Source organism: Rhinolophus sinicus, chromosome 2 (genome assembly GCF_057876585.1).
Source record: "Rhinolophus sinicus isolate RSI-liver-muscle chromosome 2, RSI-T2T, whole genome shotgun sequence".
Taxonomy (NCBI): Eukaryota; Metazoa; Chordata; class Mammalia; order Chiroptera; family Rhinolophidae; genus Rhinolophus; species Rhinolophus sinicus.
This window is the reverse complement of record NC_142502.1, coordinates 178,173,746-178,190,782: the sequence shown is the minus strand read 5'-3', so window position 1 is coordinate 178,190,782 and position 17,037 is coordinate 178,173,746. Positions and strand designations below refer to the sequence as shown.

The following is a 17,037-nucleotide window of genomic DNA, read 5'->3' as shown; positions in this document are numbered from 1 at the left end:
AGTTTTCAGCAATCAGCAAAGGGTGGGTTGCTCCTAACTGACAAGTTGGGCCCTGTGTTTGTCCCTGTGTCACCTGCCCAGCCTCACAGAAGCCGAGCTCGTGTACTTGGGGCACCACATCCTGTTTATTTCCTCCCAGGAACACCCACAACCTGAACTGAGAAGGCCGGGGTCTCACCCTCAGCACCATGTGAGACCCTGGCCCTGAGCCCTCCCGGGTACATGAAGAGAACAGAATATACTCACTGTCCTCAGGAGAGTGACCTTATGGGAGACAAGCACGTGAGCAAATGGCAGAGAGCAGGAGAGAAGTTCCAGGGTGGAGGCCTGTCCCGGCTGCTGAGATGATGGGCTCTCACTTCTGACAGCAGGCCCTGTTCTAAGCAGGTCACGTGGATTTACTTATTGTTATCACATGGGCTTCACAGTGAGCTGTGAAGCAGGTAATTTCATGACACCCATTCTAGCCAATGAAGGGATGTGAGTAGCAGGACCGGGATTCAAACCTGGGCACCTGTGCTCTTAGCCACCATTTAGCCACCATGCTGGGCTGCCTTTGATGCAGCAGAAATGAGAAAGGGGGTCAGGAGCAGCTCTATACCAGCTGCACCTGAGGTGTGAATGGGAGATTGTCAGAGAAACAGCACAGGAACAGAAGAGACAGCTTCCTCAAAGCTGGGAACCATTAACGGTGAGCACCCCAGGAAGAAGATGGGGACAGGGATCCCTGTACCTCCAACCCCTGCACGATTTGAATCTCCAATATTCATGTATTACAGGTGAAATTTAAACACACAAACACAATAAAGACTAAGTAGCCTGTCAAAAAGCAACAGCCTGGTGCAGGAGTTGGCACACTTGTCCTGTAAAGGGCCAGATGGTAAATATTTGAGGTTTTGCAGGCCGTACATTTTCTGTCACAACTACTCAACTCTGCCACTGCAGCCCAAAGCTCCAACAAGTAGGAGGGGCTGTGTGCCAATAAAACTTTATTTATGGACATTGAAATGTCACATAATTTTCAAAATATTATTCTTTAAAATGTTTCAACCACTTTAAAATGTTAAAAAGTGTTTTTAGCTCGCAGACTATACAAAAACAGGCATGGGGAGTGATTTGGCCATGAGCCACAGTTTGCTGGCTGCTGCCACAAAGGCTCAGATAGGTGAAGCGTGTATGGGGACTTCAGAGAAAGTTACAAAGATTGGCTGGAGTCCAGGAGTCCCAGGAGTGAGGAGCAGGGCTAGGCCAAGACTGGAGGGGCATGGGGTCCCCCAAAGGGGCGTTTAGGACCCTGAGAGGAGTTGTCCCTGCTGGGTCAGCCTCAGACTCAAGCTCCAGTGTCACCAGGTCCTGGCTGTGAGACCCAGGCATCTGTTTCTCTGAGCTTCAGTGGCTTCAGCTGCAAAACAGGACACTGGCATTGACCTTGAAAGTTCTGTGAAAGGGGCAAACTGTGTGTGTGGGAGGGGTCGCGTCCCGCTCAACGAGGGTTGTGGGGAGCGAGGAGGGCGGCGCAGGGTTAAGAAAAGACAGTAGCCAATAATAGATTATAAACAGGGCCAAGAGACGCCAGTCTCAAGGACTGGACACCCCGAATTGGGTTTATTAATTAGCTTTTATTAGTTAGGTGGGGAAGTAAAGGAGATAAAGCTTGTCAATCTCAAGATCTGTGAATCCCACACATCATAATAGGGAACTGATTCCAGCCAATCACCCTCGCCTGCAGGCAGCAGAATGTAAGACTCAGGATATTTGTACTTCCCCAAGGGACAAAACCTATATGCATATGAATAGATGGAGAGCACATCATTGAGTCTCTTCCCCTGCAGGTTGTGGGAAGGAATGCAGCCACAGAGGCAGAGGCTCTCAGCCAGGGGAAGGTGGGGGGCTGTGCCCACCTCTATGAACCCTGTGGGTTCCCCTGTTGGTCCCCACTTGACTGCACCTGGCTTGAGTTGTACCCCCCGTGGGGAATCTTACTTGTCATTGGCTGACCAGCCATCTTTTTGCGGCCAAACAGGGAGACATGAGGTGCAAACACAAAGGTGAGGCAAGGTCCCTGAAAGGATCCATCTCACAGACTCTCCTTTCTTTGGGGGCAGGTACAAGGAGACAGACGGGTAGGCTGCTGCGTGGCAACGGGGCGGGGTGGGGGGTGTAATTATTTATGCAATTGTTTTGGTTATTCTCAAGATTTTATGCAGGAACTTGCTCAGATACAAGTTTTGGAAAAATCTACCTGGGGGCCATGTGGAGAATGGGCCAGCCTCTGAGCGAACACCTTCCCTCCTTCCATTGGCTGCCTGATCCACCTTCCACCCTTCTCCTGTTGTCCTGCCCCTGGGAAGACCAATCTGTGTGGACAGCATCAATGGGCTCCTCCACCCTCCCACTGCTAGATGGACTCAGCCAATGGGGAGCCCCAGCAGGAAGTGGGGAGAGAGAGGAGAGTGAAGTTCAAGGCATTAACTCCTCTCCCTCCCTGCAGGGTGTCCCCAAGCTGGCTGTATCCCTTAGGGAAAGCCACAGCCGGCTCACCTCACTCGTTCTAGGGGTCTTTCTACCCCTTGTCCACATCTTCGCAAACTCCTCGACTTACCCTAACTTGAGTGCACCTGGCTGATTGATTAAAGAGCGCGAGACTGGAGAGAGACATACGCTAGGAGACCATTGCTGTTATCTTCACGAAAGAAGATGAAGCAGTGAATCAGGACAGTGACAGGGAAGGAAGAGCTGAAAGAAACTGAGACATAGTCAGAAGCTAACATGTGGAATGAAGAAGAGCATGACGGAGGAAGCTCTGGGATGCATTACATCTCTGGCTTGGGTACCTGGAGGATGCAGCTTCTGAAAGAGGATACCCAGGGACAGAGGCCCATATTTGAATGGAAATAATGAGTTGAGGTGGTGCCTGTATGACATCCAGGTGGCGAATGCACAGGGGTACCCCAGTCTTCATACAGCCCTGATTTTCTACCTGACCTTTAGCTATGACCCACCTACTTCTCCCAGATGAGCCGTGATGTCAGGTATGGCCTGGGAGCTTTGGAGAGCAGTCAACGTACCAATGGTTGCTGGTCTTTTCCTTCCCCTTCAGATGCAGGAGGAAGGATCTCAGATGCATGAACTTGGCCGAGAAGAGTGGTGGGGGTATGGTAGGGCCCCCAGGTGAGGTCTGGAAGGACCCCGTCCCCAGAGGAGCCATGGGTTAGATAAAGCAGAGCAGCCAGCCGATTGTTGACAATGACAATAGATGCTTTGGCCCATCAGTCAGGCAAGCTGGACACGATGAGGTACCTCCATTTAGGGGTCATTTGGTTTAAATCTTCCTTTTAACCACCCATCTCTTGTGGCTTGCAGGAGGCAGGATGTCAGATCCAGGCTTTCCTCCAGAATGGGTCCTGGTATTGGAGCAAAACCACCTGTTGGGGGCAGGGGAGGAATAACCCCTTCAGATCTCTCCAGGGCTCCATCTCTGTCATAACTGGACTGCCTTCTGATTATTACATTGTCCTTCCAAAAACAAACACTTGATTGAATATTTCTCAATTGAGTCACTGTTCAGTTTGCCTTCTCCCAGGAAATCAAACACTCTGGTTTTACCTCTTCACTCTTCTGACCACAGTCATGTTTTACCCTCCTCTGGGACTGGCATTCAGGCTTCTCTGCTCTCTCTCACCCATGGACCACCGGGCAGTTAAACTCTTATCTTATATTCACTGCGTTTGAGGGGGCGACCGTTTGCACAATGCTGTTCTCCATTTGCCCACGATGAATTACCACATCTCCTTCTCCTGAGAGGCTGGCCTGCCTTCAAGCCCCCCGCCTCCACCTCTAGCTGCAGTCCGCAGGTCTGGTATTCATTAATGTCTAGTCAAGGCTTGATTCAGCCACATTGCTTCACAGGCAGCCTAGCGGGCAGACAGCTAATGCTTCAGGCAACCCAGGTCTGACCAACTGGTTGGTCAAATCAGATGGTCACGCAGCTGACCGGAGCAGTTTGGTGACCTTCAGTTCATATAAGGAAGGGTGACACAAGCGTCCCTATGGTGTGTGGACTTGCTCAGCCATTCTCACGGAACCCACTGAGGCCCCCAACAAGCCCTGAGTGGAGGCCCTGGACAGTTTCACACACAGGAGCCTTTAGGGCCTGGGGTTCAGTGCTGGGCTCCCAGGGCTCTGTTGGATCCATGTTCCTAAGTATCCTGAGGAGGGGGGAAGGGGCACCAGAACGGCCTTCTCTTGGGAAGATCCGCTTTCTGTTGGGATTCCCCTGTTTTCTTCCTGAGCCTCCAGGCCACCAAGCAGCCTCTGTGACAGCTACTCAAAAGAGCTATGGGCTAGGGGATACTGAACTTTGGTGCCCCAAGGCAGGCACAGTCCAAAAGCAGCTGCGTTTCAGAAAGTATGACTCCCAGGGCTCATTCTGACTGTGCACGAGACACTTTAAAGGTCAGGAGCCCCAAGGGTCATTTGAACAGGAAGGCCTCAGGTCACATCAAATGTTCCAATTCACAAACCCTCCATTTAACCCCTTTTCAGGAAGTCATCAGTCTCGCTGGCAGGCTGGGGGAGGAGCATGGTATTGTAACTGTCACAAGTCTGTGGCGCCCTGCTGTCTTTCTGGTCAGTGCACCTGGCTAAAGCACCAGCTCCCTGCACTGGGCACCAGGGGCTGGCTGGACATCCACAGTAGCCCCCACAGCAGCACAGCACAGGGAGAAGAGCCCCTGGGCGTGGGCACTACTGACCCTAAAATCACCAGAGGCTGGAGGGAAGAGTGAGGAGGGGCTTCCTGGCAACAGAGACCCCAAGATGCTGGTGTGAGAGCCAGGAGGGCCCCTGTGTTCAGGATGGCCTCGCCCCCTTCTCTCTCTGTGCCCACCTCTGTCTCTCTCTCCCTCTGGGTCCTCAGTCCTCCTGCTGTGTCCCCAGGCAGCGGCCTGGACCTGAAGATCCCACCAGGCAGAAAAAATTATTTGTCCAATTGACGGAGAACTCAGTCTAGTCCTGCCTTCTCCCCACTGCTCACACCCCACCCCGCTCCCACTTGGGCCTGAAGAGAATCTGTGTGTCAGTGTGAGGGTGGGGAGTAAGAGACCAAGCTGAGTCCACTCAGCCTCAGCCCTCCACTGGAAGGCTCCAAGAAACTCCTGGAAGTTTCTAGAGTCACAGACAGATCCTCTTGCACTCCAGGATCCAGTTCAGTGACCACCTCCACCTGGAAGCCCACCCTGTGAGTGCTGACAGGCTTAGAATCAGAGGGCAGCTGCTGAGAACATAATTAGGAAGAGCAGAAGCCAGAACCGCACATGGGATGAGAAGGAGGCAGAGGGAGGAGAAGCCACAAGGTCATCCTGGGGCCGTTGCTCCCCAGGAGTCTGCTGCCTTTGGTGTGTGGCCCCAGCCCCTGAGGACCCCTCCTCCAGGTGGCCTCCCATGGCACTCAGGGAGCTGTGGGAAGAGGCAGCAGTGAAGGAAAGACTCTCCTGGACAGGAGAAAGGGACCATCCAGAAGGCCCAAGAGAAGCTGGCCCCTAGCGCCCAAATTGGAGACGCTGGGTGTGTAGGGGCACACTAAATGCTGTGTGAGCTCCCTGCCTCGGGGCACCGCAGAGCTGACTAACACTCACAGGAGGTCTTCCTCAAGCAGGGAGGGAGTGCTGAGAATCAGGGGTGAGGGAATGGCCCCTGACTCAATAGAGCCTGTGTCATCACAGTCCCCTGAGGCCATTGTGCCCTTGGGGGTGGCCTACTCCAGCCACTGCGTGGGCTGCTACAGGAGAAGTGCTTCTGGAGAGCCAGCACCTACCTCAGCACTGCCCAGAGAGGCCGGGGTCCAGCCTGCCCCCACCCCAGCCCAGGTTCTGCCTGCCACCAACTCAGTTCCCCCTCAGGACCTTCGTTCCCCAGTTTCCAATGTTTCCGTGTATCTCTAGACTTCTCCTATGGGGAATGTCTACCCATCCTTCCAGGCCTGTGCGAGAGCCCCTCCCTGACACACACAGCCCTCAGGAGGTGTCTCCTTCCTTCCCTTGCTCCTGCAGAGCTTAGCGTCCAGCTCGGTGCCAAGTGCCAGAGATCTGATGTGTGTCTTCCCAGTGGGATTGTGGGGGCCCTAAGTGCAGGGTACCTATTCCAGAGGGAGCCGGGCTGAACCTCCTACAGGTGCTCAGTGGGGACTCAGTGACGTACTGATTCCTCAGCTCCAGCCCTTCTGCTCCCCACTAGCAGGCCTGGGAAACTGCACCCCACGCCACCTCGAAGAGCCACTGGAATTCCTACTGTGGGCTCAGCCCTGCCCTAGGCTTCACAGGCAGCAGCCCAGCTTCTTCGAGGCAACACAAACCTGGGGCCTGGTCTTAGCAACTGACCCTCCCAGGGAACTCTCACTAACTTGGCAGTCACTGGCCACTGTTCCTGTCCTTTCGAGGAACAAACTGCTGTCCTGTGAGTCAGTAACAGGACAGTGGAGAAGGCGGCCTCATGTGATAGCTGTAGTCACAGAGGGAGGCACATCCGCTTCTGCTTCTCCAGGGGGCCATTCTCCTCGCGTGGAAAGGAGGTCCCAGGCACGACACGGGCTCGATGGACCTGCAGTCTAACCAAATGGGTTTCTAGACAGCCCGCCTGAGCAGTAGAAAGAGCACTAGGCTGGAAGCAAGGAGACCCAGAAGTCTTGGTCCCCCCTCTGACTAGCAAATCACTCTCCTTTTCTGAACTTCAATTTCTAGGGTGTGGCCTCAAGAACCTTAAGAATCCTCAGTTTTATGATGTTCAGGTATCCATGTATGTGGAGAGGCCGACCATGTCCTGAAGGATCCCTTCAGCCGCGTGTCCCGGTCAGCCTGGCTGCCCCGCTGGCAAAGGGACCCTGCAGTCCTTCGAGGAAGCTTTGAAACCAGGCAGTTCTGGGCTCCAGTCCCAGCTCTGCCTCTCACTTGCACATTATATAACTTTCGGGCCTTGTTTTACTGCAAAAGTGATCTGAGGCCCAGGAGAGAAGGAACAGGCAGAAGACGCAGGGCAATCCCTGGGCTTGTTGGCTCACAGCTGTGTTCCCCCCACCTTCTTTCCCCAGAGGACCCTAAAGGGGTGATGGTCAGGAGACAGCCAGGGTGCTGGGAGGGTGTTCAACTTTCAAGGCCTGAGATGAAGGTGACCATCTGTCATTGCCCACCTGGCAAGGCCTGTTCCTCCACACAGGAGTACCTGTGACTACGCTGGTGACTCCGCATGTTTGGTGGTGGGGTGGGGGCTGGGTGGGGCCACATGTCACCAGAGGGAAGCCCTGAGGGATTGCTGGACCACCTCCTGGGTGGCGGCTGCGGCCTCTGGTCCTGTGCCTTTCATCTCCAGATGCCTGGGCCTCCCTCCCCACATGGTGCCCAGAAGGAGTGTGGGGATTTTCCTTCTGGAAAGGGCTGGCCTGTAGCAGAACTGTCAGCAGGAGGTGGGTGGTTAGACTCGGGTTCAGAGTGGGTTACACCTCCCACAACCCTTGAAGTGTGTGAGGATTTCTGCGTTCACCGCATTCCTCCCCACCCTCCAAGTCCCTCCCATCCTTTTCAGGGCTGTTTATTAACAGGGCTGGGGTGGCCCATGGATGGGGGAAGGGCAGAGGGGGGGTCATGGAAACCGTGTTATGTGTGTACAAATGGAGCCCTCAGCCTCTGGCCGCTGGAGGGCGTGCTCAGGGCCACAGTGTGTGTCTGTGCACACTGGTCAGGGCGTAAGGGCTGCACCTGCCTGAAGGAACTGTCCTCTCTTCTAACTACAATCCAGGCCGGGTCTACTAACCACACCATGTGCCCACAGGGCTGAATCTGCCCAGAGGCGGTTTCTAATGAGCTTAGACATGCTCTTGTGTCCCTGATGCCCCATGGCTGTGCTGGGGTCACCTGTCCCTGGGCAGAATTTGGGTGGGGAGAAGGGTTCAGAAGGTGCACAACACGTGGAAACTCAGCTCACAAAGTAGCAGCCTCCCAGTGCGGGGACCTCTGTTTTCCAATTTCTGACCCACCGTGTTGGCGACCACTGACATTTGCAGCCAGGGTCCCGAGCAGCCTACCAGTCAGCACAGGGCCTGGGAGACTCATGGCTGCTTCTGCACCAGCCAGGAACCATCTTGAGAAGCTCAAGAGAAATGCTGCCTGGTTAGAAGTGCCCTCCCACCCTGTCTTGTCAGTGACTCCCTCAAGAGAAGGACAGGTGTAGGGCCTGGAGCCCACCCGCCTCCATGGCCACCCAGATCCCCAGGCACTAAAACCCATGGGTCAGTTCTGATTAGAAGGCCAGACTGCATCAGGCCAAGCCCTGGTGGCCTCTGGGATCAGCCAAGTCTCTCCTTTGAAGTTTCAGACACTCTGTCCCCATGTATCCTGGGGTGGGGGAGGGGGTCACAGGAGAAGGGGACTCAGCGTTCCTTCCTTCCCTCTCACCAATCCACTCCCCCGCACCACACACACACACACACACACACACACACACACACACAGGACTATGGAACATGGAAGACCCAGGACCTAGCCTGGTTGTACCTCGGACACATTGTAACCTTGACCAAAAGCTTCCATAGATTAAGTACTCACACAGTCAGTGCTTTGGTCCAGTATCACCAGGGTCCCATGTTCAGTGACCCCATTGCTGTGACGTTAGCCCTCCTCCTTCAGTGCTCATTCTCCTCACCCAGGCCCAGGGAGCTGAGGGAAACACTTGGACAAGCTGAGGAACAAGCACATGAACGGATAGAGTGCAAGGTCCTTCCTTCTCCACCATCACTTCCAGTCCCCTGACCCCCCCATTCCCCGGCTCACAGCCTGGCTGGAGCAGAGCCCAGGTGTTTTTCATTAAGGTTTTTATTGCGATTCTCAGGCTCTGGCTGAGGAAGGCTGCTGGAGCTACCTAATTGTCCACCCCACCCCCAGGCTGAGCCAGCATAGCAGTCAGGTGACGAGGAGCCTGTCCTCTCCCACCACCAGCCCTTCTCAGGCAACCTTTCACCTTAGCGAGGACGTCCCCCAAGACCCAGCTTCAGGCTCCAAGCCCATTCTTTCCCACCCATCATCCACATGGCAGCAGCCAGAGCATCCTTCTGACAAACAAAGCCAATTATTCCATGCCCTTCTTTAAAATCCACCAAAGGCTGCCCTGTATAATTCTTGTTCTTGTTTCCTTGAACAACTGGCTGTGATTTGTAGTGCTTGCCAATTCCCATGGTGTAACTATTCCCACCGTGGCCAATTTCAAACTACCAGCATGAGGTCACGGAACTCAGGGTACAATCGGCTCTCACAGCCCGGAAGAGAGGCTCCAGCTCACAAATGCTTATTCTCCTCACCCTTGACCTAGGGTACAAAGCCCTGCTTTACTTGCCCAAGTTGTCGCTCCAGCCTCATCTCTCACTGCTTTCCCACCCCCCAGCATAGACACTGCAACTGGATGGCAGCTGTGGGTCCCTGAGTACCCTGGCACTTGCCAAAAACACCCCTCTCCTGTCTCGCACATGGCCAGCTCCTTTGATAATACCTGATTCAGATGGTTTCTCCTCCAGGCCCTTCCTGTAACTCCCCAAGCTGGGTTAGTGCCCTTCGTCTCTATCCCTAGTACTGCCTTGGACATCTATGTTATTTAATAATGTGTGTCTGTGCTTACCACAAAACTGTGGGCTCTGCAGAGGCAAGGGCTGTGTTCTGGGGTCTCTGGGGCCTGGCCCCTGGCCCAGCAGAGGCCCCAGTGATTGTGTTGAGGGAGGGAGATGCATGGAGTCGCGTGCTCAGGGCCCAGGGCTCCAGGAGAAGAGCTACCCCAAGGGCTCCCCTCCCTCTTGGAGCCTCCCCCGGCGGAACCCAGTGCCACGTTCTTGACCAGCCTTCTAGGCGAGCTGCAGGACAAGAACAGGAGGCCCTGCCCATACTCACCTCCCTACTGGAAGAGGGGACAGCTCTCAGATCCAGAATCTGTGCTGTCCAGGTATCACCTCAGCCTGCCCTCTAGCACAGAGGGGCACAGCGCTGGCCAGGGCTGGGGCAGAATTGAGCTCCACCCTCTCCCAGTTGTTTGTATCCTCATGACCATGGTTTCCTGCAGGGCAGGTTGTCATTATTGACTTTGGCGCCAGCACCCAGGTATTTCGGGGAAGCCACCCTTTCCCATGCCTGGGAATAGCTTCAGGGCTTGCTAGAGTGTGCTGGCCTGGGAGAGCCTCCCCTGCCTCCTGTCCAGGTGGTCCTTTGTGACCAGACCAGGTGAGACAGGAAGCAGCGGTGGTCTGGGGGCGTGCCATGGGCTTCTGGGTGACAAAGACCTGGCTTTGCATGTCAGCATGGCCACTCAACAGCTGTATGAAGTAATGGCTTAGGCCTCTGTTTCCACATCTGTAAAATGGGGTGGTAATACCTCCCTGTCAGGGCTTTTGTGAACATAAGAGTAACAGCCACTATTTATGGATTGCTTGCAAAGTGCCCACAACAATATGCAGGTTTTATGATGCAGTTTACTCACAATATCTTATGTAGTCTCCCCTCAGCCTTATGAGATAAGAGCTGTTAGCCCCATTTCACAGATAAGAACACTGAGGTTCTGAGGAGTCTACAGTCGCACAGCAAGTAAAGTGGGGTCTAACTCCAAAGCTCCTGCTCCTGCCACTATACTACTCTGCCCCTAAAATCAGAGGGTAGGTGTATGTAGGGCCTGGCACATGCTAGGCAGGTACCAAATGGTGGCTATTATTAGTAATTACCCCAAATCCTGCTGTTCAACAAGTGTCAAAAGATGGAATTTTAAAAAATTTCTTTCAAAGTCCCATTCATTTTGACCTTAGCATAAATTTGAATATTAACGAATTCCACTTGGTAGATAGTCCCAAAGCAGCACCTGTGTGCCATAGCCTCTGTTCTGCACAGAGAAGGAGTGGGACCCAGAAGCCTGGGGACCCTGGTTCCTCCTCAGCTGTGTCCTCAGCCCGCCCCGCCCCCATACCTCTCAACATGCGTGCTGAGGCCCAGGGCACCCCTATTTCCCTTTTAGGAGACTCTGGATCACTTCAGCCTAACGCTGACTGATGTGGGTCAATCGGCAACTATGTGATGAAATACTGGAATTTCTGAGACATTTTAATGGTTTATGGGCCCATAATATTTGCAGTGGGGGCCTGGGAACCATCCTTGACACCTCCCTCCTCCTCGTCACCCCCCCCCCATGCCCCACACAGTCAAGGGAGGAGGGGCACAAACTACCAGGCAGGTGGCATGAGGAGGGGCTCAGGCCCAACTATGTGGCTTATCAATATGAATCCCGTGTCACAATTTTTGGGGACGGCAGTGGGCAATGGTTTTTTCACTAACCCAAAAGTGCCCTAGACTATTACGCAAAAAAATCAACCCACTGGCTGGTCCTGTCTGTCTTCCTTCCTGAATGTCTTCTCTGGCTCCCTTCCCCAAGGCCAAAGCCACTGTTTGGCCGGTCCATACACCTCTCAGCAAGACCCCTACTATTCCTCTCACACGGCAGCCACAGGCTTGTTTTGGAGACCAAAGCCACTCCCTGAATATCATTAGCACACAAGGAACCCATGCCAATCCATGAGCAAAAGGCAAAAGGCCCATTAGGAAACTATGCAAAACAGCTCCCCTATGAAAAAAGAAATACAAATGGCACAAACACGAAAAGCTTCCTCACCTTCACCTCACTGACAATTAAATAAACAAATATCAAAGCAACCATGTGATGCCATCTCCATCCCCCACCATCATGGAAAAAAAGAAAACAGAACCGTTTGGTGATAACGTGTGGTGCCAGGTGAGGGGTGGGCTCTGGGACTTCTGCACACAGTGTGCGTATGGTGACAGGTGTGGCAAATTGCTGGAACTTTTAGAGGGTGGTCATAAATAACATCCCCTTGCTGCTGAGCCTACTGTGAGCAAGGTGCCCTCGTGTTGACTCAGTCGCTGTGTCTGCATCAGATGACGCTGTGTGATGGCTGTGTAGGACCTTTACTGCAGCATGTTTACCATAGCAAATGCCTGGAAGTGAGATGCACCCCCGCTCCCCTCGCAGGAAGAACCCAGTCAGCGACCTTTACCTGGAAGACCAAACGCTCCACAGACATTAAGAAGAATGAGGTAGAACTGACGACACGTGTTGAAATGAAACTGGAAAGGGAGCTGCCATCCCTTTGGTGTAGCTCTTTAAAAGCACAGACTTATCCTCACAAGGCTGTGCATGGAAAAAATTTCTGGACCCACACAACGAAGGCCTGTTAAATGGAACTGCCTTTGGCAAGAGAGGCAGGTGGGGAGGAGGAGGCTTTCTTTCACTTTTCATTGTGACTTTTCTGTTCTGCTTGGACTTCTCATCAAGAGGAGAGTATTGTAAGTTTTAAAATGTCATCAGGAACTATCTGGGTGGTGGGAGTTGAGGCCAATTTCGTTTTATTCTTTACACTTTTCTATATCAAAAACAATCAAAATTAATGGTTTAAATGTCACAAAACAAACAGAAACTTGCGCTGCCTGGAGGGTAAAGTCCATGTTCCTGAACTTGCACTGAGAGGTACTGTGACGCCAGCGGCTGGTTCCCCTCCGGTGTCCTGACTCCTGGGTCCCCACCACAGCTGACTCCACCCACCTTCCACCCCCCAAAGCCCCACGCGCTCTCTTGCCTCTGGGCCTTTGCGGTTCCATGCTGTCCCGTTTACCTGGGATACTCTGCCCGCTCCAAACAACACTTAACTACCTCACTCATCTTACAGCCTGACGCCAGGTGCCAGCCCAGTCCTTCCCCCAGTGGCCATCCTGTCCTGCCCGGCTGGCACCCTGGCCAATGCTCCTAAATGCCATTAATGGCCTTTCCAGGGGTCATGCTTAAAGATGAGGAAAGGACCTGTTCACCGACAGCGTCCAGGGCCCAGTGCTGCGCCTGGCACAGTCAGCTCCAGAAACGTCTGCTGACTGAACTGACAGATGACTCCTGAACTGAAGGAACCAACAGCCAGCACCCCAAGCTCACCCCCAAAGCAGGTCTGTGTGTGGGGTGGGGTTCCTGGGCCTGGCCCCAGACGGCGGGCCCCGGGCCTGCGGAGGCAATCTGGAGGGGCAGACAAAGCAACACGGCCGCACCGCCCGCTCGGCTCCAAGGTGGCTTTCATTTCCTCTTCTGCGGGTGCCAAGGCCCTGAACAAATATTTTCCTGGAGTGGAGGAGAGGCTTAGCTCCCCGCCTGAAGTGCTGGAAACACCCCTTGGTCTGGCAGGTTCCAGGAACCAGAGGAAGAGCGGGGTCTGTCTGCAGCTGGGGGAGGAGGGATCATTAGGGCTGCCCCTGGGCAGTGCCCACCCTCTTGGCCGGCTGAGGAGGGGGCCTGCTCCTCTGGCCTGCCAGGCCTGGGAAGCAGCCGGTTTGCTCCACACAGCACACAGCGTGCAAGGCTTTTTGCCCTGGGCCCCTCTGCCCATAAATTAGAATCCTCTGGGATCCTGAAGAAAACACAGGCCATGTGGGCCTCCATCATTTTTGCTGAAAAAGCTACAGTGGGGTTTAAAGGAACTAATTAGAATCTCAGAAGCCCTTTTATGAGCGCCCCCCTTAACTTTCCTATTGCGGAATATCGTACAGAGTACACTCACCCTACGTGTATAACTTGATGATTTATTTACATATACATACATCCTTTTAATTACTACGTAACATCAAACCAGAGAACATCCCAGAGAACTTTTCAGAGGAGAGTCTTTTGTATCCCTACCTTGTCAATACCACAGCCCCAGCAGAGGTGCCCCTGGTTTCTATTACCAATTCGTTTTCCCTGTTCCTGAACTTTATGTTTGAAGTATGGGTCTTTTGTGTCTGGCTTCTTGCATTTAATGTAGTGCCTGTGATTTTCATCTGTGCTGTATGCTTAGCAGTAGTTTGTCCTTTTTTTAATTGCCAAGTCGTATTCCATTGTATGAATGTACCACAATTTATCCATTCTCCTGTTGATGGACATTTGGGTTGTTTCCACATTTGGGCTGCGACACATGAAGGTGCAGTGAACATCCTCATGCACACCTTCCAGCGGACGCATGCTGTCATTCTGCTTGGGCAGGCAGATGTCTAGCTTCAGTAGATACCGCCGCGTGAATGTCCAAAGTGTTCACATCAATCGGTATGCTTTCTAAGCACACAAGAGAACTCCTGTTGCACCACTCACCCTCCAACAATTGTCTTTCCCTAAAGTCAGCCTCTCTGGTGGGTGTGTGGTGGTCTTGCACCGTGTATAAGCTTCTAAAGACTGCTTGACTTTCAGAGCAGGCGGCAACAATGAGCACCCCAGATACAGAGACTCCCAATCTTTGCAGCGAGCCCGTGCCCCATGCTGGGTCGTAGCAAAGCGGCTGCCCTCAGAAAGCACCCAGGGTCGCAGGAAGCCAGTGTGGAAACAGACACCTGCGATGACATGGCGAGAGGGGCCAAGGAGTGACCCAGAAGTTACAAGGGCACAGAGGACTCAGTGCCTCCCCCTAGAGAAACTTTGAGCCCACCTCCAAGCTGAGCAGGCGTGGGGCACAGCACTGCTGAGGACCTGACTTGGGGACACACCACTCACACCCACACACCCTGAGTAGGTGCAAAGCTGGCGTGGTCCAAGGATAGGCACCGGCCTGGGGAGCACTGGTCTGGGGAGCAGGAGGGAGAAAGCCAGGCAGGGCTCGCCGAGGCCCAAGCCCCTGCAGGCTCCCAGGCCAGGGCCCTTCCCCAGCTCCTGCTCACGCAGCTCCAGGAACCCGGAGGTCACCTCTGCCCGCCTTTCTCTTCTGCCAGGCTTGAATTGGAGGCTGGGGGACAGGATGAGGTTGACTGGGGAGAGGTAGGTAGGGCGTGTCCTCGGTGCCCGCACAGCCCTGCGCCCCTCTCTGCCGAGCAGTCCCCTGCAGACCCATTTAAAAGAAGCCTTCTCTCCCACATGCTGCTGTGGGCCCCCTACCATCAGTGCCAAACCTGAGAAGACACGAGACAGCCCTCCTCGAGGCCCAGCTCTGGGACTACTTGTCCTTCAAGCTCCACCCTTGACCGCCAGCTCAGAGCGAAGCCTCACCACAGCACCTTATCCTCAGGGTCCACTTGAGAAGTGTGCCTGTGGGAGGGCAAGATGCTGCACAGTGAGGCAGGACATGCCTCACAAGTCCTGCCAGTTTTACCTCTTAGCAAGTTCTCGAACCCTGTCGCTCTTCTCCATCCGTCCCCATGCCAGCCACTTTACCATCATTGGGCCTCCATTCCCCATCCCAGCTTACAGCCTGAGGCTCCAGGCTCTCCAGGGGCCCTCAGAGGTTACAGAGTGACCAGACACTCTCATCACATTCCAGCCTCATCTTTTTCCACACCTGTTTTCAGTTCACATGCATCACGAAGCCTCGAGTCCCTCTTTTCACCAAAGCTGTGCCTTCTTCCTGGAATGTCTCCCCCCCTTGTCTGAGAGGCCGATTGGAATCTGTCCTTCAAGACCCAATGCAAGCACCATCCCTGGGCACCTCCCTGACCCAGATGCCAAGCTGGGTGAGGTGCCCTTGTCCCCCCACCAGCCCACACTAAGTACTGTCATTGAAGCCGCACTCACCTGTCCATCTGCCCTGGACTGCAGCCTCCCTGAGAGTGGGGCTGTGCATTGTCGCTCTGGATGTGAAAACAGCGCTATCTGGAACAAAGCCCCAGAGGCAAGCAAGGCAGAAAGTGCAATTTAAAACAAAAGCTGGCTGTAAATTAAGAAGGCAACACAATCAAAGATGGCTCATTTGTTTAGAAAATAATTTGAATGAAGACTTAGTGGAACATTTAGTGAGTTCCCCATCCCCATACAACGTACGACACACAGAGGCCACCTGGGCATGATCCAAATGTGAGGGGAAAATGATATCATCATGCTCAATTGCTCCAGCCCAGGCGTGGGGAGGAGGGAGTCTTGGAAAAGCAGAAAAGAGGGGAGGAGAAGGGATCAAGGTCATGGGAAGTGGGGCAGCAAGCTGAGAACTGAAGAGAGCTGGGCAGAGACATCCCTTGAGGCCAGGGTACCTGAGGGACTTGAAGATGATGTTTAAACTCCTTCACATTTCAGCTTCTTCACTGTTAGTCCCAAACACGCAGGAAAGCCTGTTTTATGGCACCACCCATCCTGGCGTGCCCTGGGGTAGCAGAGCAAGAGGACAAAGTGGTGGGGCTAGAGGTGCAGTTTAACCTATTGGGATATGACAGGAGCAGGTCACCCAGAAGGCTGGGGTCTCAGAAACTTGCAGAAGGGGACATTCTCCCCAGTCTTAGTGTCACTTTCAGTGTGTGCCCGGCGCACTGTGGGTTCAGGGGCCAGGCTGCCCACGCCCAAATCCCAGCTGCACCACTCACTGGCATGCTATCTTGGGCAAGATACTTCCTCTCTATCTCGCAGGTTTTGTCTGTAAAGAGAGGTCATTAACGGCCATGCAGTCTCATCCTGGTTAGTTGTCAGTAGTGAATGAAATAATCCAGGAGTCCTGTCTAGCAGTTTCTGGCCCACAGTGAGCTAAGTATTAATACCCAGGTAGCCGTTTCTGCAACTGTGCAGCCCAGGGACTTGCAGGAAACAGGCACGTGGTGCATTCAGTGTTTGTTGAATGAATGATCGATCTGAGGATTTTTGTCTCGGCCTCCGAACGCTAAGTACAATGTGTCAGGGAAAGCAGCATTCTCCATTCTGCAAAGCCACTTGGGGCCACAGTCACTGCCCCACCAGCAGGTGCAGCGCTCAGGGAGGAATGGTGCCTCCCTCTCTGTGCCCCCAGGACCCACCTGGGGTCTGGCTTCAGGGGCTGGCCTACACCCAAAGCCAGACTGTGCGTCAGGTACTAAGGGCCCCAGATGGGGAGATCTGCCATGGACGACCAGCTGAGGCGTGGGTCCAGGGGAGTCCTCAGCTTTTACAAGACTCTGAGTAAGGGGAACGCTGCTAGATGCCCTGGGAATACTGGGGTTCCTGTGGTACACTGCCCTTTTTATTTCTTTTCTTTTTAAACTTGTATTGGGG

The 17,037-nt window shown here is 53.7% G+C and overlaps 1 long non-coding RNA gene across 1 annotated transcript; it reads right to left on the bottom strand.

Moving 5' to 3' along the window:
- Nucleotides 1-1,563: 1,563 nt before the first annotated feature.
- On the bottom strand, nucleotides 1,564-10,899 carry LOC141571509 (uncharacterized). Its single transcript, XR_012496262.2, has 3 exons — nucleotides 9,924-10,899; nucleotides 8,595-8,727; nucleotides 1,564-3,425 (listed from the first exon to the last, which is right to left on the bottom strand). It is a non-coding gene; the product is annotated as an uncharacterized LOC141571509 (long non-coding RNA).
- Nucleotides 10,900-17,037: the final 6,138 nt, after the last annotated feature.